This window comes from Syzygium oleosum, unplaced genomic scaffold, assembly GCF_021117445.2.
Source record: "Syzygium oleosum isolate NSW1041296 unplaced genomic scaffold, Sole_v2.1 Sole_v2.12, whole genome shotgun sequence".
NCBI classification, from domain to species: Eukaryota; Viridiplantae; Streptophyta; class Magnoliopsida; order Myrtales; family Myrtaceae; genus Syzygium; species Syzygium oleosum.
In genome coordinates, this window is record NW_026607496.1 from 2950430 (window position 1) to 2977421 (window position 26992).

General features: G+C 45.3%; 1 pseudogene; it reads left to right on the forward strand.

Moving 5' to 3' along the window:
* The first annotated feature begins 444 nt into the window (after positions 1 to 444).
* Positions 445 to 12724, forward strand: LOC115677824 (uncharacterized; annotated as a pseudogene).
* The last annotated feature ends 14268 nt before the right edge of the window (positions 12725 to 26992 follow it).

The window sequence follows — 26992 nt, forward strand, 5'->3', positions numbered from 1 at the left end:
AATAACATTCCATCCAAAATATTTCCAAACAAGATTCATCTGAGGCTCTAGAATATTAAATGGTTGATCCAGTTTTTAGAAAGAGCATATCATACAGTACTTTAATTTACGATTCGACTTCAACATAACAAGAAGCGAAAGGGCAAAAGTGGGAAAGCGAGAGAGAGAGGCGCGTAAAATTACAAGTCTGACAAGTACGCACCGGTCTAAGATATGTTGGGCCCCACTCACCCCAACCTGCCATTCGGCCCACCTGTACACTTGTTGACTCCCCTAATTGAACTATCGTTGACCGTGGCTCTATATATGACTTTGCAAGTTCGCTGCTTCCGTCGGTCATCACCGAGCAAAAGCCCCTCTGCTCTCCGAACAAAAAAGAAAAAGAAAAAGAAAAAGAGAAAGCCCCTCTCCTCCTACATTTCCCTCGTCAAAGCAGCGGCCAAGGGTCCGGCCGTAGAAGAAGAAAAAGAGGATATGGACCCCCAGCTTCAGCTAGCGATAGAAAACGATGATGTTGATGAGCTCCGTAGGTTAATTGTGGAGGACCGAAACCTCTTAGATCGTGCATCTGAGGACCCCTTCCCAAATACTCCTCTACATCTTGCCGCGGCCGCCGGAAAAACCCTAGTGGCCATGGAGATGGCCATCTTGAGGCCGTTGCTCGCTCGGGAGCTGGATCCGGAGGGTTACAGCCCCATGCACTTGGCTTTGCAACACGAGCATTATCACACCGTGAGGGCACTGATGACCCTCGAACCTGAGTTGATCCGAGTCCGAGGATGACGTGGGATCACCCCTTTGCATTAAGTCACCTGGAAAGTAGGAGAAAATGAGCTAGAGCTCCTGGCTGAATTCTTATGCGCCTGCAAATCATCCATCAAAGACTTGACGAGCCAATGCGAGACTGCTGTTCACGTTGCCGTCAAGACCGACAACCTCAAAGCGTACAAGGTTTTGCTCGGATGGCTTAAACGAGTCCGTCTGACAGAAATTTTGTACCGGAAAGACCAAGATGGTAGCACCGTCTTCCATATTATTAATTCCAGTAAGCAGCCTGAGGTATGGTCTATTGATTTTGAGGTTGTTCTTGCTTTTATTGTTTGACCCTTGAATTTAAAATTATCTAATCCAAGAACACAAATGTTATGATTGTGAAATACCAGGAGTTGAAAATACATGATGTTAGAAACATTCAAAGAGAGGAGATTTGAATGGGATCACCTTGTTTGTTTGGTTGTTTTTTATTATGGAGAGAAGAAAAGGGATTACGAGGGATGGACATCACGAGAGGGTAATCTCCAATCTTATATTGTATACAGTTTTCACAGGTTGATCCATTCTTTCACCTTCGTTTGTTTACTTAGTGATTACTTCAATCATTTTATTTCTCTCCAAATCACTCCATCCAAATGTATAATAATTTTTTTCGGCCATTCAGATGGATTTGAAAATTAGGTCAACAAGTAGTTTTTATTTTATTTTATAAGAAAGTCAAATGCTCATAATAAGAAAGTGATAATTAGGTCAATAGGTAGTTTTTTTATATAAAAAAAGTAAAATATCCATATTAAGATAGCTATCGCGCAAATAATTTCGAGTGAAATGACTGAATCGCACTTTTTCCAAACATTTGGGACTTCGTAACATGGGTTGAGACGATTGCATTAGATAATTAAGGTTTAGTAAACTTGTTCCCGTAGTACATCGGTCGTTGCATCACTAATATCACTCAAACTTAAGGAAAAGGACATCATAAGCGTCATAATTTTTGTACGGTGCTTACCAAAGGTCTATAATTTTTTTTTCGATCACTTGAGTGCCGTATAACTTTCAATCGATCAATTGAATACCATAGCTTTTTAAAAAAGGTTTACCATAAGTGCCATGCCACGTCGAATTTCCAACACTTCTATAAATATTTTTTAAAAGTTATAATATTCAAGCGATTGGTTGAAAATTATGGCATTTAAATGAATGTTCTTTTACAAGTCATGACACTCAAGTGATCAATTTTTTTTTATGACATTCAAGTGACCGCCGTACGAAAATTATTACTTGTGGTGTCCTTACCCCCCAAACTTATATGGCATGAGCTGAATTTGTGCACAATAGTAAAGCTAGCGACAAAGGAGTAATTGAAATTCAAGGGATATACTTCATTTTGTGCCATTTGTATTTCTTCCAGATCAGGATGCTATGGATTGGGAAGGGTCCAACGGCTCTGGATTTCTTCCTTTATATTGGAGACAGTTTTCGCCGTAAGGGAAGTGTAACAAAACCTCCTACTTCCAACCTCTCTCTATCATAGTTTTTAAGCACGGAACTAACTTCCCGAGAGAAGATTACATTTTGGTTCGGCTTCCGAGATAAATCCGCTCGTGAAATGATCCTTTTAGTGGCTACCTTGGTTACGACCGCCACTTACCAAGCTGCGCTCACTCCTCCAGGAGGATACTAGGGGGATAGCTCTTCAAATAGCCCAGCTAATTCCACTGTCGTTACTGCCAATTCCAGCGGCATTGCTGTTGAAAAACCGCACAATGCCGGAGAAGTTATCCTGACCGGCTGGAAACTATACCAGTTCGCGGCCCTCAACAGTTTGGTTTTCTTGTACTCCTTCCTCGTAATCTGGATCACCGCCATGCCCCTATTGCCCGACACCATCCCAGTTTACATATTAACGGTGATTCTCGGTTTTTCCTACTTTTTAACCGCTATATTTGGATGTCCGAAATCCGATGAGGTCGCAGCAGCTATCATAGTGGGATTTTATATGATCTTGCTGGGTGCCATGTTCGGGGTCCCCATAATCTTATGGTATTGCTACAAACTATTCCGTCGAAGCAGAATGGATGCCACAGAGAAAGACCCGCCGGCAACTTCCTAGAATTGAAGGACCAGAAATTTGCAAGTATTATTTACTTTTTAAGTATTCTTCTCGCGTACGCAATATCATCTATGTTTCTAGTCTTGAGGTTTGCAAGAACTAGACTCTCCTTATTAGTTGCATGTAATGGACACTTACTTAATCCCTACCAACCTTTTATCTTGCTTAAGATTAGAGATTTTGAACAGCTTTTTTTCGTAATTCAACTTCATAAATGACGCCGTGGAAGCAAAAAGTACCGAGTCACAACTAGCATGTACTAACGCTCGAAGTGTACATGCACAAAACACACTGAGCAAGATTTCTCAATTTTCCTTTTTTAAAATTCTGAAAAGAGGTAAACTGCGTGATCTGATAAAAGAAGGCAACAAAAAAACACGGTTGCAAGACTTTTGTGGAAATTATAATTCAAGGTAGTGTACTACGTAGGACGACCGGCGATAATTGGATAGCCATGTCAGCTATTTATGACGAAAATTCATCGGAAGGGCTATATTAAAATTTCGCGCAAAGGCTGAGGACTTAACTATTAAAATTAAAAAGTTTAGGGCTAAATTGACATCCGTACAATAGGTTTAAGACTGATAGGGTAATCTTCCCAAATTATTTATGTATATATAAATTCTATATAGTTGTTCATGTATATTTGGATTTTATTTTGATATATCTATATAATTTACAAGATGGATGATTAAAGATCTTTGACAGGTATAATTCTATGTGCTTCACAATTTATGTGGACAGAATCTTATATCTGATGTAATTCCAATTTTATAGTTCTTAAGAATAATGTCATACATCTGGTATCATGTCTATCATTGATAATCTTTACATAGAGATTATGTCAATTATCAGACCATTGATCTCGAGAGCACCTATGAAGAAAATTAAATGTTTAAAAAGTCATTTTAATGATTGCCCATATTTTGGTAATTAATATTTTAAAATAATTGTTTATGTATACATAGATTCAATTTTGGCTTATCTATATTATAATAAAGTTGTATTTTTAAGCTGGTGGACAAATTCCTGCATCTAGGTTATAAAAAGATAAATTATATGTAGGACTAACGATCAAAGATTTATAGCAAGTAGAATTCCATCTACGTCACCGTTAATGGGAACAAAGTCTTATATCTGGTATAATTCCAATTGCTTTATAGCTCATAAGAATAAAGGCCTATCACCGGTATTATTTGTATGTAGATCGTTTCGTGTATCAAATTGTTCATCTCGAGAGCATCTATTAGAAAAATTAAACTTTACAAAAATTATTACATGAGGAAAGTTGTAATCCATGATTGCACGTATTACGGTAGTGAATTGTTTTTATATACATATGTTTGGGAAATATCTATAATATATAAGGGTGATTTTTTTTGAAGGTTGAACTGTTAAGTTGATGGAACAAATTTGTTGCGGAAGCCAAGCAATCGAACAATAAAATTGACAGAACAAGAAAATAAATCGGACACCAGATTTACGTGGTTCGGTTGTAGTGACCTACGTCCACGGGGAGAGCAGCACGAAATTCCACTATAGATCAAGCAATACAACGGAGATTACAACCACACTCGAGTCACTCAAACACTCTAAGTGTTTCCCAAGCCCCAATTACATCCAATAACTCACGCAGTGTTTAGCCCCATAATTCCTCACGAAATAATCTCTCAATCTCGCAAAAAAATTGTACATAAATCTTAACACAAGATTTAATCGCTATGAGCACTTGAACTCTTGGTGTAATTCTACGAACAAAATCACGAACCCACAAACAAGCACTCGCTTGCGGAGCGGTGCTTCAAGAAGTCTTTTCTAAAAAAGCATGCCCTGACCATAAACATATATATACATGTATATCCAACGCCTGAAAAGTAGTCCCATGTTGGTCAACAAAAGAAGCCCACGCAGATTAGGATCGGGAAACAAAATCCAGCCATGCTTTTCTTTTCTTTTCTTTTTATTTCTTCTTTCCACTTGGGCACAATATCCTTTCCTTTCTTTCTTTGTTGACCAACTTCGACGTGGAAGCTCCATGTTCGACTTTCCTGTTTCAATGGGCAAAGACTCCGATGCACATTCCAACTTTAATTTGTAATTTGATTTCATAATTTTTTCCTTTGCCTACTTTCGGACATCCGTAAAATATCCAATTCGAAATATTCAAACTTCTGCAAATAATATTTAATTTCGGATCGGATTTCGTCTATTGGGCTTAAACTCGAGACATATTTTAATAATCTCCACCTTGGCTCGATGTTTGAGTCAAGTCACAATCGCTTTGAGATAATCCGAATTTCGCTACTACTCTCCCACAGCCCCAATGGGCTCAACCGTCACAGACGTATTTCAAGTCCAAGCCTCGCTTGAACTTCGCCATAGCCGTGGACCTCATCAGAATACCAACTCTACATGCACCTTTAACCGCTCCACAAGGATTTTCCGACACAACCTCCTCAATCGCAGATAAAGCAAAACCATCATTGCATCCATATCTGTTCGAAGATCGAATACGCACCCTATCAATTTCAGCAGTTACAGCAACTGTTGGCTCAATAGGCTCCACCTCGCTATAAGCACCATCCGTGTCTATTACTTTGCTAGTACCCGCTACCTTAGGAGTTTCTGGTTGCAACTCCACCTCAAGCTGAACACCGTCCAAATCTGTATAAACACTACTATTAACACCCCTAGCCAGAAGTACTAGAGACTCGTCAAATGTAACTTCTCTGCTGATAATATGTGAATTTAATTTCGGGAACCACAACTTATAGCCCCACTCACCTTGTCCATAACCTAGGAACATGCACTTTCTTGTCCTTCCATCGAGCTTACCATTACTAACTCGAACATAACATGGATAACTAAATATTCTAATAACAGAATAATCAGCAACGTTACCTGACCACACTTCTTCGGGAGTCCGACATTCAATCGCAGTCGATGGGGATCTATTCTTCAGGTAGCTCACCGTACTAAGCGCATCCGCCAGGAATCTCCTAGCCATACCAGCACTAGAGAGCATTTTATGGGCCGTCTCTAGTAATGTTTTGCTCATCAACTCTGCAAACATGTTGTGGTTTATTGGCACTAGTGCGGTGTCTCACTATGCCTTCCTTCATGCAGAATTCGTTTAACAGCTCCAAGCAAAACTCCATACTACTGTCAGTCCGCACCTGCTTGATCGTTTTACCAATCTCCATTTCGATCAAAGCTTTTAACTGCCTGATCCTGACAATAGCATCAAACTTGTGCCTTAGCACAAACACCCAAGTCTTTCTCGAGTAGTCATCAATAACTTTTAGCATAAATCTGGCACTCTTCCTCGAGGGAAATCGCGACAACCTGCAAACATCTAAGTGAATTAATTTTGCAATATCCGTGGTTTCCTTAACAACCGTACTAAACTGCACTTTCCGCCGTTGATCTAAAGCATAGCACCTCCATACATTCAGTTCGTTAGCCACATAACCACATAGCAAATTTCTTTCACTTAGAACCTTCAGGCTTCTCTCGCTAATGTGCCCCAAACGCATATACCACAATTCAGACTCTCGAACCGATGCATCCGACGTCTCTGCAGCGAATTCCGTCGCTATCTCGACTTGAAGCTCATACAGGCCATTATGCTTGATTCCTTTCATTATCACCAAGGCACCTCGAATAACTTTCAGAACTCCATATTCTGAAGAATACCGACACCCAATTGAATCCAGGGCACTCAAGGAAATCAGATTTTTCTTCAACTCTGGAACATGCCTCACTCCAGTCAATGTCCACACAATACCATCATACATTCTGATTCTGACATTGCCAACACCAATAACATCGCATTCAGAATTGTTCCCCAACTGCACTTTACTACTATCCGTGCACTGATAAGTAGTAAACCAGTTCCTGTTTGGTGTAGTATGAAAAGAACAACCAGAATCCATAATCCATCTGCCAAACGACGAATTATCAGTGACAGACAAGACATAATCGACATTATCCGAATTACCATCAGCTATAGCTGCAACATCATCCGCAGGATCAACTCTAATTCCCTTACCCTTGTCGTTTTTCAGCTTAAGGCAATCCCTTCTAATATGCCCCATCTTGCCACAACTCCAACAGACAATACCACCAGTCCGAGACTGACTTCGTTTATTCGAGTTCATACTACTCCTGCTAACACGTGTACCAGTTCTTTCTCTATTTTCACTTATTAAAGCAGCATATACATGTTCGCCAGATTCTCTTCTACGGATGTCCTCACTCAGAATTAAATCTCGAACACCATCAAACGTCAAACTTGTCGACCTAGAGGAATTACTAACAGCAGTAACAGTAGTATTCCAACTATCAAGTAATGAGGATAATAGAATTAAAGCACGTACCTCATCTTCAAAGTCAATCTCAACTGAACTCAATTGACTAATGATCACATTGAATTCATTAACATGATCAGCAATTGATGCACCTTCGCTCATCTTCAAATTAAATGGACGTCGCATCAAGTAGACTTTGTTGATCGTAGAGGACTTCTCGTATATATCCGATAGGGCTTTCATCAAACCCGCGGTGGTCTTCTCATTCACGATGTTAAACGCGACGTTACGTGCCAACGTCAGCCGAATAACACCCAAAGCTCGTCTATCCAGCAATTCCCAATCAGCTTGCTTCATCGTCTCTGGCTTCTCCCCAGATAAGGGCAAGTGCAGTTTCATCTGATATAGATTATCCTCAATCTGCATCTTCCAGAAACCAAAATCTTTCCCATCAAATATGTCAATTCTCACTTTTTCTTCTTCTATCGCTATCGATTCGCTTCAACTTAAGCAAGCCTAGCTTTGATACCAATTGTTGCGGAAGCCAAGCGATCGAACAATAAAATTCACAGAACAAGAAAATAAATCGGACACCAGATTTACGTGGTCCGGTCGTAGTGACCTACGTCCACGGGGAAAGTAGCACGAAATTCCACTATAGATCAAGCGATACAACGGAGATTACAACCACACTCGAGTCACTCAAACACTCTAAGTATTTCCCAAGCCCCAATTACATCTAATAACTCACGCAGTGTTTAGCTCCACAATTCCTCACGAAATAATCTCTCAATCTCGCAAAAGAATTGTACACAAATCTTAACACAAGATTTAATCGCTACGAATACTTGAACTCTTGATGTAATTCTACGAACAAAATCACGAACCCACAAACAAGCACTCGCTTGCGGAGCGGCGCTTCAAGAAGTCTTTTCTAAAAAAGCATCCCCTGACCATAAACATATATATACATCTATATCCAACGCCTGAAAAGTAGTCCCATGTTGGTCAACAAAAGAAGCCCACGCAGATTAGGATCAAGAAACAAAATCCAGCCATGCTTTTCTTTTCTTTTTATTTTATTTCTTCTTTCCACTTGGGCACAATATCCTTTCCTTTCTTTCATTGTTGACCAACTTCAACGTGGAAGCTCCATGTTCGACTTTCCTGTTTCAATGGGCAAAGACTCCGATGCACATTCCAACTTTAATTCGTAATTTGATTTCATAATTTTTTCCTTTGCCTACCTTCGGACATCCGTAAAATATCCAATTCGAAATATTCAAACTTCTACAAATAATATTTAATTTCGGAGCGGATTTCGTCTATTAGGCTTAAACTCGAGACATATTTTAATAAAATTCATGCCTTTAAGCTATAAAAGGAAAAATTAAATGTTTAAAAAGTGATATTCCCTGATTGTGCATATTTTGTTAATAATGTTGAATATAATTGTTTTTGTGCCATAGAGATTCTATTTAGAAATCCCTGGAGGCTCAATATTTAAGTTGATGGAAAAAGATTGCTGCATCTAAATTACAAAAGAAAAAATAGAAAAAAAATAATGTTTTAAAAAGTTGTATTCCATGATTAAGCATACTTTAAAATAATTTTTAATGTATCCATAGATTTTACTTTGATATATCTATAGGATGACACTTTAAACTGATCAAATTATTCTATAATAGGATCTCCCGTAACAAGGCATGAAATTATAAATTTTCATTGTTATTGTTCATATGCTTTGAGGAAATACATTAAGTATCGCATTAGACCGGCTACACCCAACTATGATGAAGACTTATACCCTCAAATCAAATTTGTCAATCACATGATCTCGCCCAATAATTATGCCTCACTCCCAAATGCTCTTGGGACAAAAGATACTAGGTCCATGAGTGGATTTAACCATTTGGTACAGCAACGGAAGCCGCAGTACTACGAATAAAGCCACGGGAGATAGGCCAGCAAAGTAATGGGAATGAGAACTCACTCAAGCCTCTTATCCAGCACAATTGTGAGAGTTGCAGTGAAGGCAACAGCATGAAAGCCAACGAGAGAAAGAGAAAATAAAGGCCCATTATGATCTTCTTAGGCAACGATTTAAGAAAATCCAGCAGCTCAAACCGCAAAGTTAAGATGGCTAGGAATAGCGAATGAGCAAGGATTTGGTTGATGTAAAGATGTAGCAGGACAAAAGGCATGAGTGGCATTTCTTCAAGACTAGTTTACAATTGTTGAAGATCAGAGATAAGAGGTAAATCGGTTGCTGAAGCTCGATTTATTCAAAGTCATCACATTACAGTTTTGTCTTGGAGGTATCACATTTCCACTGGCAGGCTTCTCGATGAATCAACTACCATTTTCATGTCCACAACATGCGTATGTTTTTCGCTTACCTTTGATCAGGAGCCTTCGTTAGTTGAACTAGATCAATTCCTGTAAGCTACCTATGTTATTATGATCAGCAGGATAAGCTATGCTCTGCATGTTTTCATCAATGGTCAACTTGGAAGTAGATCAATTCCTGTCAGCTACCTATGTTATGATCGTAAAATGCTACTCATTCTGTGACATTCCGAATTTTGGCTCATTTTTGGGATTTATAAAACGTGTATTTCGTCAGTGCGCTTATAATAAAATTCTCCCGGAACTGATCACTCTTGGGTTATTATTTTTAAATTAGAGATTTCGCTAGAATCGCACTCGATCGAATTCGACCGTTATTTAGAGCCCAAACTTTAGTGTCGAATTTCTTGGACTTCCGGGACGAATTTAATTGGACGGTGTTGATATTATTGTGGCCAGTCTCGAGATTGCCAGGAATAGTGGAAAAGTGAAATTTCGACCGGGTGCGGATTTGGACTAGTAAACCTCCCTCGAAGTGTGTTTTAGGTTAATTTCTTTTGACCATTTTTCCTATTTATTATTTAGGATTTTCGTGGGCCGTTGGATCGTTTTTAGGTTTGAACCGTGACCGTCGGATCGCGATCGAGTATGTTGACTTTTGGCCCCTCTCTCTCTCTCTCTCTCTCTCTCTCTCTCTCTCTCTCTCTCTCTCTCTCTCCTCCCTCTGCCGCGTCCCCTCCCCCTGCCCGCACGTCCTCTCCGCCTCTGCCCCATGCACGTCCACTCCTCTCTCTCTCTCTTCTTTTTCTTCCTTTCTTCTTTCTTTTCCTTTTCTTCTTCTCTTCTTCTCCCTCCGTTCCCCTTCGCCCGCGACTGCTCCAGCTTATGCATCTGCTTCATTTCGCTCGCCGACGCCGCCGCTAGCCTCGCCATCCACCTTGTGCCGCCGCACACTCAACCAGCCACCGCCTCCGCAGTCACCGCTGCTCAGCCACCAGGCGCCGTCACCGTTGCCGCTCGCTTGTCCGCACACCTAATAGCTCGCCGGACCGAGCCCGTCCGTCCCGCGCCGCTCGCCGCGCCCGACCGCCGCCGCGCCGTCCGCCCTACTCGCCGCCCGACCGTCGCCCCAGCCCAACCACCGCCACCTTGCTCCACTCAGCCGAGCCGCACCGTCGCCCGTCACCCTTGTCAACCAATTCGCGACCGCGCGGCATTGACTCGTCCGGTCTTTGCTCAAGTAACTCAGCCGGCCCCTTACTGAGTCACTTGACCGCGCGTGATGCCGCCCTGTCGCCCCCTCGACCCCCCATCTCCCTCTCTCTTGCCATCACCACCCCCGGCTGACCTCCCCCCTCCCCTTCAGCTCGTCGCCGCCACGTTGCCGTCACAGCTGCTCGTTGCCGCCGCTGCCGCCATCGCCGTTGTCATCGCCGCCTCCGCTTCTGCCCGGCGGCCCGGCCGGGCCACCGGTACGGCCCGGCCCGGCCAAAAGCACTTGGCCACCAACCCTAGCCCGCGGCCACTCGCTTGTTCAGCCCAGACCGTAGCCCGTCGCCCAGCCATCGCCCGCCCGTGCCCGCTCTCCCGTTCGCTCGCCCGGCCATTTGCCCGTGCCTGGCCGAGTGCCTTACTCGTGGCCGAGTGTCGCGCCCGTGGCTGAGGGCCGTGCCGAGCGCCTTGCCCATGGCCGACCGCCGTGCCAGTGCGTGTGCTGAGCCAGCACTGTTCACCCGGGCCATTTTAAGCCCGAGCTGATTTTTCCCGGGCCAAAACCTAGTAAGTGACTTCCCAAACCCTACTTAGTATAATGGGTATGTTTAGACTTTTTTAGGGTGTAATTTAGTACCGGATTAGGGATTAAATTAGGCGTGGATTAGTTAAATTGAATATGCTCAATTGATGGATTATTGTGGTGGTGATTGTGTGGCTAAATTAGTGATTGAATGAGATGGGTGACGTGACTGAGTTGTCGTGGCATTTGTGGGTGAAATAGAATATTTGAATGTACCGACTTGAATGTCGGATCAGTAGGCTGATGTGGAGAGCATGACTTGAATTGGGTGTTATGGCGTGTCAGATTGACATTGGTGAAAGTGTGGTGATTTGAATTTGAATTATACGACTGAGGAAATTGTGAATTTTGTGTGGTGGTGCATGTGCATGAGAAAAGCCCGGATCGATCGGAGGGGTGAGCCTGAGGCGCAGTAGCACGGGCAGTGAGATTGGGCCTGAGGCGCAGTGGCGTGGGCAGTGAGATTGGGCCTGAGGCGCAGTGGCGTGGGCAGTGAGAATGGACCTGAGGCGCAGTGGCACGGGTCGTGAGAAAGTTGCTCGACCATGAATGTGAATTGAGTGTGATTGAATTGATTGAATGTATGTGGTTATGGCGTTTGAGTGGCGATATTATATTCTTAAATTACTACTGCTTTATGGTGGATATTCTATTATGCAGAGTTGGCACGTAGTTCGAGGCGAGGTAAGTATGTTGTGTGGAATTGATTGTGTTGGCTGGTGAATTGCATGTTAGACTTGTCTGGGTACGCATTGGCCTAGGTGGGGTATAAGTTGTCTGCTTATTGAGATTTATTCTCATTGCTGTAGTGCAAACATTTTCAGATCCCCGACCTTGAGCATGTCGCCACCTAGGCGTTTTGGGGTTCCCATGCATACGGTGCATGAGGAGACCGAGTATCCGGGACTGAACCCGGATGAGATGTACATTAGGCATCGTACCACTGTTTGGGTAGACGTGGGACTGGAAGAGCTGGAACGCCATACATATTTGGCTTGGTCCCATCGGGTCGGGTTGGTGAATACTGGGCCAATCTGGGGTTTTGAGGGGTTGCAGCATGCTAACGAGGGTGCGGTAAATTGGGAGCCCTGGGACAAGTTTACTCCCGATGGCGAGGTGACGGATCCCGACAGTTTACCAGAGAACCCTTGTCCAGAACCAGCGCCCGTTCCAAAGCCTGAACTCGAGCCTGTACCGGACCCCGAACCCAAACCCGAACCTATGGCCCCTGCAGACCTCGAGCTTAAAGAGGAATCCGAGCCCGAGCCCGAGCCCGAGCCCGAAGAGGAACCTATGGTGTCCAAGCATGAGGAGGAGCCAATCGAGATCGACTCGGACACGAAGTCAGAACCTTCAGGGTCCGATTCGAATTGGGCGCCGTAGGGATGTTTAAGAGTTGGGCCTGGAAACCTTTTTGGTAGAATCCCTTTTTATGCAGTTAGTAGTCTACCCGGCCACCTGTTCCTTTTTTATGACGAAGGTGGATATTAACCCTAGAGGCCTAATGTATGAATATTTGTGATTTCAAGCTAATGTTATGAGTTTATTAATTTGTGCTTGTTCTACCCCGTTGTCATTATTTATTATCTGGGACGTGTAAATTTCGCTTCCGCCTGCGTACGACTTTGGGTGTTTCGTTTGGGGTCAGCGATGCATCCTGGGACGTTGCGATCAATACGACCTTCGGAGGGGTGTCGCGAGCCTGTCGGGGTTCGGGACGTGACACCCCGGTTGATTTGGTTTCAGAGCAAGGTCAACTCGATCCAAGTTGGTCGAAACTTGGAGTGATAAGGAGCGATGATTTTGGGGTAGCTAGTTAGGGAGACTCGTGTGCCATGCGTACCCCAGACTGTGTGATTGTGGTTGCTGAGTGATTTTATGCAATATTATGTGAGGTGCAGGTGCGTCAGGACTTGAGGTAAGTGCACGAACCCTGTTAGTTGTGATTGGGTGTTGTTTGTGATTGGCTGCCTGCTTAGTGAATTGTTGTTGTGATTCACTGCCTAGGGCTTAGACTGGTATAGTTGGCCTAGGTTTCTAATTCCTGCATGGAACTTAGCAGGTGAGCATTTGTGAGAATCGATAAGATGAGCAGTCGAGGTCGAGGTCGCGTAGCCCCGCTAGCTGGAGTTATGGAGGATCCTAGAGTGGGTGAAATCTAGAGGGCGCTCGAGGAAACGGGGATATTATCGGGTAGACAGACAGGGGAAAGAAGTGCTACTGTCGCCGCTGCGGCTGCCAGCGAGATTGTTAGGAATAATGGAGATCAGGGGAATAATGTGATCGGTGGAAATCCTGGTCCAATGCGAGTAAATGCGATCAGGCCAATGTCCAAGCTGGTCGAACAGTTTCTTAGGTTGAAACCCCCAAAGTTTGATGGGAGAGGCGATGCCGAGACTGCCCCAAGATGGGTGGAAAAGCTAGAAAAGGCCTTCGAGGTGCTGGGGTGTACTGAGGAAGAGAAGGTAACGCTAGCAGTCTACCAGCTTCAGAGCAATGCAAGTGATTGGTGGAGGGTCACCAGAGGTCAAGTATTCCCCACTGGTACTACTCCGAATTAGACCATCTTCACTAAGACCTTCAATGGCAAGTACTTCTTGGAAAGCGCCCGAGAGTAGAAACTGGCGAAATTTATGAGACTTCGTCAGGGTCAGATGTCAGTGGATCAGTATGAAGCCGAGTTTACGAGGTTGTCCAAATTTGCCCCCAGAATGGTGGAGGACCCAACGGACAAAGCTAGGAGGTTCCGGGATGGGCTGAAGCTGGACCTTCGCAATCAGATGATCTCATTAAACTTGAAAGGCTATCATGAGATCTATGAGAGGGCCCAGGCAATTGAGCGAGATCAAACGGATCGGGCTACCGCTTCTGGATCGCGGTATGCCCCGGCTAGGGACAACCGTCAATTTGGGAAAAGACCCATGGCAGGAAATAGTCATTTTGTCCCTCCCGTTCGGAGAAATATCGAGAAGCCAAACCGTTACCAGAACGCCCCGTGTAGTTTGTGTGGAGGAAGACACGGGAATGGACCTTGCCCAAATAGGGGCGGAGCATATTTTACATGTGGTGGAAGGGGCCACCAGATGAAGGACTATCCTAACAATAGGCAGGCCAGGTCACCTACACTACTGCCACCGCCGCCCCGGAATGGAAATCAAATTGGAGCCATCCAGCCAGCCAACCAGAATAGGCCGCCGGCCCAAGGACGGGTGTGCAATGGCAAGGAGGGAAGCCGAGGACGCGCCTGGCGTAGTTGCAGGTACGGTCTCTCTCTGTGATCATGCTGCATATGCCTTGTTTGATCCGGGGGCGTCGCATTCATTTATATTTGAGCAGTTCGTTAAATTATCTAGGATTGAGCCAAAACCGCTTGACGTTATGCTATGTGTGACTACTCCGCTGAATGATAAAGTACTGATTGCGTTTGGATGTCCCGATTGTAAGATAGTGATTGGCTATAGAGAAGAAAGAATAGATTTGGCAATTTTATCTATGCATGACTTTGATGTGATTGTCGGTATGAACTGGCTAGTCAAACAGAGAGCTGTTATAGACTGTAGTAGCAGGGTGATCAAATTTAATCCGGTTGGATATCCTAGATTCGAGTTCGTGGGAAATCGAGGAGGAACCTCAATCCCTTGGATTTCGTCGCTCGAGGTAACCAAGCTACTAGATGAAGGGTGCCAAGGATTTTCTGGCAAATGTAGTTGATTCGACGGCTGGAGAGCCGAGGCTAGAAGACATAGCCGTGGTGTGCAATTTTACCGATTTCTTTCCTCAGGAATTGCCGGGACTGCCACCTGATAGAGAAGTGGAGTTCGTGATTGAGGTAGCCCCAGGGACGGAATCGATCTCGAAAGCACCTTATAGGATGTCACTGTCGGAATTGAAGGAATTGAAAGTACAAATGCAAGAGTTATTGGATAAAGGTTTCATTTGCCCGAGTGCGTCTCCATGGGGAGCGCCAGTGTTATTCGAGAGGAAAAAGGATAGATCATTGAGGTTGGGCATTGACTACAGACAACTGAACCAGGTAACCATTAAGAATAAGTACCCGTTGCCAAGGATTGATGACCTGTTTAATCAGTTACAAGAAGCGTCAGTGTTTTCTAAGATCGATTTGCGGACTGGCTATCACCAATTGAGGATCAAGAAGGAGGACGTGCCGAAGTCGACATTTAGGACAAGGTATGGATACTATGAGTTTACGGTGATGCCGTTTGGACTGACGAACGCCCCTGCAGCCTTTATGGATTTAATGAATTGGGTATTCAAGGAGTTTCTGGATCAGTTTGTGATCGTGTTCATAGACGATATTCTGGTGTATTCGAAGAGTTCCGCCGAGCATGAGGTACATTTGGAAAAGGTTCTACGGACCTTGAGGGAACATGCACTCTACGCTAAGTTCAGTAAGTAAGAATTCTGGCTTCATCAAGTGGCGTTCTTAGGACATGTGATATTCGGAGAAGGAATTGCGGTGGACCCGACGAAAATTGAAGCCGTCACGAATTGGCCGAGACCGAGAACCGTAACCGAGGTTCGAAGCTTCTTGGGTCTAGCAGGTTATTATAGACACTTCGTGGAAAGGTTTCCGGCATTAGCGACGCCGTTGACGCGGTTATTAAAGAAGGAGACGAGGTTTGAATGGACAGATAAGTGCGAAAGGAGCTTCCAAGAATTAAAACAGAGGTTGACGACCGCGCCAATGTTAACGATCCCGTCAGGTCCGGGAGGATATAAGATTTACAGTGACGTGTCGTTAAGAGGATTGGGATGCGTCCTAATGCAACACGGAAGAGTAGTGGCATACGCATCGCGACAATTGAGGCCACATGAGCAGAATTATCTGACGCATGACTTAGAGTTAGCCGCGATTATTTTCGCTCTTAAAATTTGGAGACACTACCTGCGTGGAAAGAAATTTCAGATTTATTCGGACAATTAAAGTCTAAGATACTTGTTCTCCCAAAAGGAATTGAACATGAGACAGCGCCGTTGGATGGAACTCCTTAGGGACTATGACTGCGAGATTATGTATCATCCCGGAAAAGCTAATAAAGTAGCGGATGCACTGAGCCGGAAATCGAGCATCGCGCATATGATGATCAAGGAATGGACTCTGTTGGAGGGAGTTCGAGATTTGGAATTTAAGTTTGAAGTGGGTCATGTATCGAGCCTGCTTGCAACATTGAGGATTGAGCCGAAAATCCAGACTAAGATTAAGACTTTACAATCGACGGACCCGGAGATTCAGAAGATTTTGGGTATGGAGGTCACAAAAAGGAAATCGGATTTTCAGGTATCCGAGGATGGGATTCTGAAGTTCCATAGGCGGTTATGTGTACCCAGTGATACAGAACTGAGGGAAGAGATTTTGTCTGAAGCACACCGTAGCAATTACAATATTCACCCGGGTAGTACGAAAATGTATCAGAACTTACGACAACATTATTGGTGGAATGGCATGAAAGTGGATGTAGTCAAGCACGTGGCCAAGTGTTTAATATGTCAGCAAGTGAAGGCGCAGCATTGCAAGTCGGGTGGAATGTTGCAGCCATTGGAAATTCCCGAGTGGAAATAGGAACACATCACGATGGACTTTGTAATGGGATTACCGAGAAGTCAAAGGGGTCATGATTCGATTTGGGTGGTAGTCGACCGATTGACAAAATCAGCACATTTTCTGCCAGTGCGAAAGGACTTCACCTTGGAAAGGTATGCCGAGATTTACATGCGACAAATAGTCCGTTTGCACGGAGTGCCAATGACAATCACTTCAGACCGTGATCCTAGATTTATTGCCGCCTTTTGGAAAAGTCTTTATACAGCATTAGGAACGAAGTTACAGTTTATCACGGCCTATCATCCCCAAACGGATGGCCAGTCTGAAAGGACGATTCGGACTTTGGAAGACATGCTGCGAGCGTGTGTATTGGATTTTAAAGGTAGTTGGGAGGAACAGTTGCATTTGGTTGAATTTGTCTACAACAATAGCTACCAGCAGAGTATCAGAATGGCACCATTTGAAGCACTATATGGCAGAGCTTGCAGAACACCGGTTTGTTGGGATGAAGTTGGTGAGAGGAGCATCACGGGTCCCGAGTTAGTTTAGCGGTCAGTCGAAACAGTCAAGATGATTCGGGACAGGCTTAAGACCGCTCAGAGCCATCAAAAGAATTATGCGGACCGGAGACGTAGGCCTTTGGAATTTCAAGTGGGGGACCACGTTTTCCTGAAAGTGTCACCTATGAGAGGATTGTCACAATTTGGTAAGAAAGGGAAGTTGAGCCCAAGGTACGTGGGCCCATTCGAGGTCTTAGAGAGAATTGGCACCTTGGCCTATCGTCTCGCGCTACCGCCAAATTTGTCTCAAGTGCATAATATATTCCACATGTCAATGTTAAGAAAATATGAACCGGACTCGACCCACGTGCTGAATTACGAGGAAATAGACGTGGATGACAGAGTGTCGTACGTGGAAAAGCCAGTTCAGATCGAGGACAGAATGGAGAGAGTGTTGCGGAACAAGACAATTCCGATGGTCAAGGTGATTTGGGAGCACCATGGAACAGAATGTGCGACATGGGAAAGCGAAGAGTTGATGCGACACCAATACCCCCATTTGTTCGAATAGCTAGGTTGGATCGTAAATTTCGATGACGAAATTTTTGTAAGGGCGGAAAAGTTGTGACATTCCAAATTTCAGCCCATTTTTGGGATTTATAAAACATGTATTTCGTCAGTGCGCTTATAATAAAATCTCGCCCGGAACTGATCACTCTTGGGTTATTATTTTTAAATTAGAGATTTCGCTAGAATCGCACTCGATCGAATTCGACCGTTATTTAGAGCCCAAACTTTGGTGTCGAATTTCTCGGAGTTCCGGGACGAATTTAATTAGACGGTGTTGATATTATTGTGGCCAGCCTCGAGATTGCCAGGAATAGTGGAAAAGTGAAATTTCGACCGGGTGCGAATTTGGACTAGTAGACCTCCCTCGAAGTGTGTTTTGGGTTAATTTCTTTTGACCCTTTTTCCTATTTATTATTTAGGATTTTCGTGGGCCGTTGGATCGTTTTTGGGTTTGAACCGTGACCGTCGGATCGCGATAGAGTACGTTGACTTTTGGCCCCTCTCTCTCTTTCTCTCTCTCTCTGCCGCGTCCCCTCCCCCTGCCCGCACGTCCTCTCCGCCTCTGCCCCATGCACGTCCACTCCTCTCTCTCTCTCTCTCTCTCTCTCTCTCTCTCTCTCTCTCTCTCTCTCTCTCTTCTTTTTCTTCCTTTCTTATTTCTTTTCCTTTTCTACTTCTCTTCTTCTCCTTCCCTTCCCCTTCGCCCGCAACTGCTCCAGCTTCTGCATCTGCTTCATTTCGCTCGCTAACGCCGCCGCTAGCCTCGCCGTCCACCTTACGCCGCCGCACACTCGACCAGCCACCGCCTCCGCAGTCGCCGCCGCTCAGCCACCGAGCACCATCGCCGTCGCCGCTCGCTTGTCCGCGCACCTGGTAGCTCGCCGGACCGAGCTCGTCCGCCTCGCGCCGCTCGCCACGCCCGACCGCCACCTCGCCGTCCGCCCTACTCGCTGTTCGACCGTCACCCCAGCCCAACCACCGCCACCTTGCTCCACTCTGTCACGCCCCGTACCCCACGAAGCGCGAGCATCCCATCTCCGGTCATTTGTGATGCAACGCTCCCAGGATGCGTCGCCGACCCAACGCCCAATCAGAGATAAGTCACATGCGGAAACAACGTATATAAATATATATATATATATACCCGTACAAAACAACACACGTGAGACCAAGGTAGAACAGCCATCAAACAAGAATATACACTTGTACTATTATAGTAAAAACCCTTTTTACACTATCCTTTTAAACAACTCCGAAAACCTACGGCAGTCAACTGCCACTATATCAAAAAGGGTAAGTGGCACTGGTGGTTAGACTAGCTAGGGTATGAACGCTATTCAAAAGAGACAGTCTTCGCTTCCCAGGGTACCGGCCTGCTCTAGAGCTCCCAGTCAGGGTCTGAGGACTCCGATGAATCGCCCGATGATTCCTCTGAAGACTCCTTCGAATCCATGGCCTATGCTCGCTCATCCTCGACTGCGATCCTCTCATCCTCCGAATCTAGCTCTAACTCTAGGTCCAGATAAAGACCTAACTCGTCATCTTCCTTAGCTCCTATCTCCACATCGGACCTTACCTCGGCGACCTCTCCAATTACTTCCTCATCATCTATGTCCATGTCTTCGAGTTCCTCTTCCTCGTCATCGAGCTGATCAGGATCTTCGGCGATTACTTGAGGCTCCCCAGGCATGGGCTCATCCACGCCGTCTACGTCATACACATCCTGAGGATTGACTATCTCACCATCAGCCATTCGTGGAATCATCAATCCATCTTGGTCGACCGGCACATCAAAAGTCCTAAGGGATTGCCCTAGGTTTCCGTCTGCATCTCGTAAGCACCATGCCACGTACTCCTGGGTCTGATGAAAGTACTCTCCCACATTTATAAACACCACGGACCGGTATCTTACGTATGATTCCCCATTTCCTGCGGGGTAGGTACTGGTATACTGGTGTATCTGTACAGGTATTCCAAAAAGCGGCGGTTTCGGCATCTTTACGGCTGGGGGTCTGAAAAGTTTCGGTTTACACAACCGTGAGACGAATCTCAATGAGTTCAACCCCTAAACCTAGGCTAGGCTAGCATGCAATCTCCTAACCGGAAATAAATATTTGAAACCATAATGCAACAACAATCAAATAATTCTCTGACCCTGCAGGTTAGGCAGTTCAATAAATAATAATCACGGCACGTACGTGGCACACATTATCACACGTACGCCAATCACATGCTCATGCACCGAGTCTCACACACTCGCATGCCAGTCCATGCATGCTCATGCATGCAAATGTCGTCGACAGGTCACGTGCATTTCTCGGCCCACTGGCCCACACTGGCAATCGCCCAATTTATTATTTATTATGACGACTCGAGTCAACAACATTCACGGCCCGGTGCGTCTAGCCTGCTTCAAAGTGCATGAGGCGCAGCAACCGATCTGGCCCAGTGTCTCTAGCCTACTTCAAAGTGCATGAGGCGCAACACCGATCTCCTTACGAACCGCAGCCCGCTTCAAAGTGCATGAGGATGGTCGTCTTCCGGACGTACCGGGCATCGTCCTGCTTCAAAGTGCATGAGGACGGTATCGACCCGAAGGTCACGACCCGAAGGCCCTTAGGTGATTACACAATCCATTATTATCTGAACCCCGCGTAACACGCATTAGGGTATTTTAGGTGATCACATGCTCATGACAGGCACGCAGTCTCACACAATTTCATCACAAGCCTCATTCTCGGCATTCATAATGCGTGCCATGAAATGCAACATGAGCATCCACATAACATAGGCACATGCACACAGTTCAATCAGAGTCATTCCACAGTGCCTAATTCACAAGCCACGTGCTTACTTGGCCTATTAATACCGTGCGGCCCAATTCCAAATACACAATTCAAGCCATCAATTGACCAATCACACTCCGCACGATTCAGCCACACAAGCACGCAATATGACATTTCACAATTAAACACAATTGATCACCAATCAATCAACAGCCAATCATTCTGGGTAATCCCGGCCATTCAGCTAATAATTCTTGCTGTCCATTATAATCCGGTACATTCCTCAAAAATATGGACAGCCGCTATTTCCTCAATCCGGGCCCAACAATTATCCGTAATAATCTCACTAATTTTCTCGGATTTTATTTCCACCAAACCATCCTCAATCCAGTCCGAATTACACACAGATACTACCCAAGCCTGTCCAAAATACACCGATAATACCTAAGCCAGTCCAGAAAATCGTACTATCAGTCCTAATCCGGGTTTAGGAATTTTACTCACTTAATCCAAGGTCACGACGACGGGGAACGGCGGCCGATCACTGGTGAACAGTGAAACCGGCGGCGGAATTCCCGGCGACGGCGTACGGACGGCGTGAACAGTGACCGTACGGACGGCGGTGAACAGTACCGACCGTACGGACACTGTACGGATAGGTACGGTCTGCGTCGTACAGCGTGGCTGGACGGCTGGGTGGCGACGGAACGGCGATCCGAGTTCCGGCGAAGCTCCAGGCGGCCCTATTTGCCGGACGGGAAAGAGAGAAAAAGAGGAAGAAAGAGAGAGAAATAGAGAGAGAAAGGGGCCGGACAAGGGTGAGGTTGAGGCTGGGGGTTGAGGTGGTCGGCGGTGAGGCACGGTGGCCGGCGGCGGTGCTCCGGTGGCTGGCGGCGAGCTCCGGCCAAGCTTGGCAGAGAGAGAACAAGAGGGAAAATGGGGGAGAAGCTGCTGGTGGGGGCTGTTCTGCCGAAGGGGGGGATAGAGGAGAGAGAAAGCAGTCGAAGCTGGTCAAATACAGCAGCCTAGGGGCGCCACGTGTCGCCGATCCGCGTGATTTGACCAAAACGCCCCTAATTTAACGGTTCTAAATAATCCTATTCAAATAATTGAGGGGTAAAAGGGTAAATAAGGCCAATAATGCAGCTGATAACCTCTGGTAATTATCCCAAAAATAGTCTTTTAAACCTTCGAAAATCGATATCGTAATCCGGGTCCAATTCCGTGAACCAAAACTTGCTAAACTTTCAATTTTAGGGTCTCTCACTAACGGGCGGCTGTTTAGAGGTTACGCGTATCGACCTAGGGTTATTCGAATTACGACGGTCTCGATCATTGAGAGAATGACAAATCATCACTAGTTCCAGAGGTCGCGATCGTTTGGTTCAGGTTCAGGACTGGTTGGTCACGTGCACTTTCAGTCTTGTAGAATCACCTGCGATCCGATTGTACATCGTTGGCCTTGGCCAAACCAAATCCATCACCTTTCTTAAGATCGGCCCACGTTGGCCCAAAATATTCCCTCATCATATCTCGAGATCGGTGTCCCGTTCACTATCGAGTCCCTGGTCCACGTACCATTTCCTAGTTAGCCATACCCCATTGGTTAGTATCCCGAGAGTGATCAGCTCTGGGCGAGACTTACTAAAATGAAATGCGAAATATTGTCAATTTTATTGATCCCGGAATTACATCGAAATTCGGGTTGTTACACACCCAGCCGAGCCACACCGTCGCCCGTCACCCCTATCCACCAGTTCGCAACCGCGACGGCAGCTCGCCCGGTGCTGCTTAGCCGCTCGCCGGCCGGCCCTGCATCGCCACCCGCCAGCCGGCCCTGCATCGCCACCCGCCGCGCTGTGCCGCTCCGTCGCCCCCCTTAGCCTCCATCTCCCTCTCTCTTGCCATCACCACCCCCGGCTGACCTCCCCCTCCCCTTCAGCTCATCGCCACCACGTCGCCGTCACAGCTACTCGCTGCCGCCGCCGCCACTGTCGCCGCCGTCGTCACCGCCTCCGTTCGCCCGCCCCGGTCGGCCAGCCAGTCAGCCAACCGGCCGGCTAACCTAGCCCACGGCCACTCGCCCGTTCAGCCCAAGCCGTGGCCCGTCGCCCAGCCATCGCCCGCCCGTGCTCGCTCGCCCGCCCGGCCATTTGCCCGTGCCTGGCCGAGTGCCTTGCTCCTGGCCGAGTGCCGCGCCCGTGGTCGAGGGCCGTGCCGAGCACCGTGCCGAGCGCCTTGCCCATGGCCGACCGCCGTGCCATTGCGTGTGCCGAGCCAGCACTGTTCACCCGAGCCATTTTAGGCCCGAGCCGATTTTTCCCGGGCCAAAACGTAGTAAGTGACTTCCTAAACCCTACTTAGTATAATGGGTATGTTTAAACTTGTTTAGGGTGTAATTTAGTACCGGATTAGGGATTAAATTAGGCGTGGATTAGTTAAATCGAATATGCTCAATTGATGGATTATTGTGGTGGTGATTGTGTGGCTAAATTAGTGGTTGAATGAGATGGGTGACGTGACTGAGTTGTCGTGGCGTTTGTGGGTGAAATAGAATATTTGAATGTGCCGACTTGAATGTCGGATTGGTAGGCTGATGTGGAGAGCATGACTTGAATTGGGTGTTATGGCATGTCAGATTGACATTGGTGAAAGTGTGGTGATTTGAATTTAAATTATACGACTCAGGAAATGGTGAATTTTTTGTGGTGGTGCATGTGCATGAGAAAAGCCCGGATCGATCGGAGGGCTGAGCCTGAGGCGCAGTGGCGCGGGCAGTGAGATTGGGCCTGAGGAGCAGTGGCGCGGGCAGTGAGATTGGGCCTGAGGCACGGTGGCGCGGGCAGTGAGAATAGACCTGAGGCGCAGTGGCACGGGTCGTGAGAAAGTTGCTCGACCACGAATGCGAATTGAGTGTGATTGAATTGATTGAATGTACGTGGTTATGGCGTTTGAGTGGGGATGTTATATTCTTGAATTACTACTGTTTTATGGTGGATATTCTAATATGTAGAGTAGGCACGTAGTTCGAGGCGAGGTAAGTATGTTGTGTGGAATTGATTGTGTTGGCTGGTGAATTGCATGTTAGATTTGTCTAGGTACACATTGGCCTAGGTGGGGTATAGGTTGTCTGCTTATTGAGATTTATTCTCATTGCTGTAGTGCAAACATTTTCAGATCCCCGACCTTGAGCATGTTGTCACCTAGGCGTTTTGGGATTCCCATGCATACGGTGCATGAGGAGACCGAGTATCCGGGACTGAACCCGGATGAGATGTACATTAGGCATCGTACCACTGTTTGGGTAGACGTGGGACTGGAGGAGCTAGAACGCCATACATATTTGGCTTGGTCCCATCGGGTCGGGTTGGTGAATACTGGGCAAATCCGGGGTTTTGAGGGGTTGCAGCATGCTAACGAGGGTGCGGTAAATTGGGAGCCCTGGGACAAGTTTACTCTCGATGGCGAGGTGTCGGATCCCGACAGTCCACCGGAGAACCCTGGTCAAGAACCAGCGCCCGTTCCGGAGCCCGAACCCGAACCTATGGCCCCTGCAGACCCCGAGCTTGAAGAGGAATCCGAGCCCGAGCCCGAACCCGAGAAGGAGCCGTTAGTGTCCGAGCATGAGGAGGAGCCAATTGAGATCGACTCGGATACGGAGTCAGAACCTTCAGGGTCCGATTCGGATTGGGCGCCATAGGGATGTTTAGGAGTTGGGCATGCAAGCCTTTTTGGTAGAGTCCCTTTTTGTGCAGTTAGTAGTCTACCCGGCCACCTGTTCCTTTTTGATGACGAAGGTGGACTTTAACCCTAGAGGCCTTATGCATGAATATTTGTGATTTCAAGCTAATGTTATGAGTTTATTAATTTGTACTTGTTTTACCCCGTTGTCATTATTTATTATCTGGGATGTGTAAATTTCGCTTCTGCCTGCGTACGACTTTGGGTGTTTCGTTTGGGGTCGGCGACGCGTCCTGGAACGTCGCGATTAATACGACCTTCAGAGGGGTGTCGCGAGCCCGTCGGGGCTCGGGACGTGACACATTCTCTCTTCCCAAACATTTATAATAGCCTAAGTTGTGCTCAGAACTTGAACAATTTGTACAAGTATCAAGTTCAGTTGTTCTAGAAAGCAAGATACTCACACTCTGCTCTTCAACTTCATCTTATTGATAGAGTTCCTTGTGCTTCCTAGTGCCTGAGCTTGTGTGTTTTATCTTGTAACAGGATTGCTCCCCTGCTTATGTGTTTTTCACTGAATAAAATCCTACATATTGGAAAAAAATAAAATAAAAAGACAACATCTGATTACGAGTTGTAACGATGAGGGACTCACTTATCTGAATCTGATGTTGTCCAGCTCGATTCTTTCTTTGATTATGTCTCGCTTTATCCCAAACCCAATCTTTCTTCATCTTCTGGTCTCTGGGTGTTTATGCACGCCGTAGTTGCTCTTGACGATAACATTGTATTATAAAATCTCTTTTACTTTGTAGTGATCTTTCAAAATTACTTGCAAATATTACCAGGGCGTCCCTGAGGCTATTTCAGACTGAGAGCAAAGAGACGGATGCGTATCGTGATCTAGAATGATTTGACAAGAATAATATGAACTCTCCGTGGTTACAAAATTCCTTCATTTTTCGGGGATAGGATTCTTAGTCGCCATATCTTTTGCTTCCAAAATGGAAGAATCTCGGCTGCTCTTCTGTTTGGTTGTAATCCAAAAAAGAGTGTTTCTACTTGGTGCACAGGTTCAACCCTTCTGGCAATCGAGATGCCTTTTGATTCGATGATGAATTATTATTCAATTGTGACCATGATTATTGGTCATGCACATTCATTATATCAATGAATTATTTGAATTTGTTGTTGCAAATCTTGCAAATCCAAATCGCCTTCATCCCACAAATGAGCTTGAACAAATCGAGCTTCCTTGAGAGAGAGAATCGAGCAGCATAAACCCTAAAAGCCCCACATCTATTCAGCAACGGAGAGAGACACAGGCTAATGGCATTGTTCTTGTAACTTCAGCCAAGGCAGATGATTTCATGATCAAAACAGCGTTTTACCTTCACTTAAGCCACATAGGCGCACATCATCACAGTTTGTTTTCCGTTATCCACGTAATTAGCCATGTATGATTTGTTAACAGTGCTCATTGTTCATCTCGAGAGCACCTATAAATGATTGGGGCTTTTGGTGTAAAACAAAAATTTGGGATAAACGTGTCATATTGGGCACAGTTTGAATTTTTTGTGACTCTTTTTCTTTTTTTTCTATTATCAAATTGTTCATCACGAGAGCACCTATATAGAAAAAATTAAATGTTTAAAAATTCCACGATTGCACGTATTTGGATGATAAATCGTTTAAGATAATTATTTATGCATGAAGGCTTTATTTTGAAGTATCTATAAAAAAAAATAAGACTGATTTTCAGGTTACACTATTAAGTTGACGGAAAATATTCGTGCATCTAAGCTATTAAAAGAAAAATTAAATGTTTAAAAAGTTATATTCCATGATTGCCCACATTTTGGTAATAGCTGTTTAAGATAATTGTTATATAACAGTTAGATTCTATTTTGACGTACCTGGAGGCTGAATGTTTAAGCTGATGGAAAAAAAATTCTGCATCTAATTTTGGTACCGAATGTTAAAAAAAAATTGTTTATGCATGTGTACATTCAATTTTGAAGTATCTATATAAGCTGAAATTTTAAATTGATCAAATCATTCTATAAATAGATCTTCGGTAACAAAGTAGGGAAATATAATGCAAAGTAATTATTCAAATTCTTTGAGGAAATACATTCAGTATTGCATCGGCCCTACTACAAACAGCCAACTATAAGGCTGCGTTTGGTCGTCCGGATTTCTAAACAGGATAGGACTGGATAGAATAGGATAAGAAATCCTGGGATTTCTTCATATCCTGTCCACTGTTTGGTGGACTACTGATTTAAAGTCGGATAGGATAATTTTTATTTTATTTTTTTGCTATTCACGGGTCTGGAGGAGTCAGTGAAGGAAAAAAAATCGAGAAATTTTTTTGGTGAAGGCGCACAAGGTGTGGGGATGAAGATGACGGCGAGTGGAGTGTAGGGTTTCCGAAAAAATAGACATTAGAAATCCTATCCGGGTCTATCCCACCCTCTACCCCGGATTTTTTTATCCGGGCTATATCCAGTCTATATCCGATTTTATCCTATCTTGGACCACCACCAAA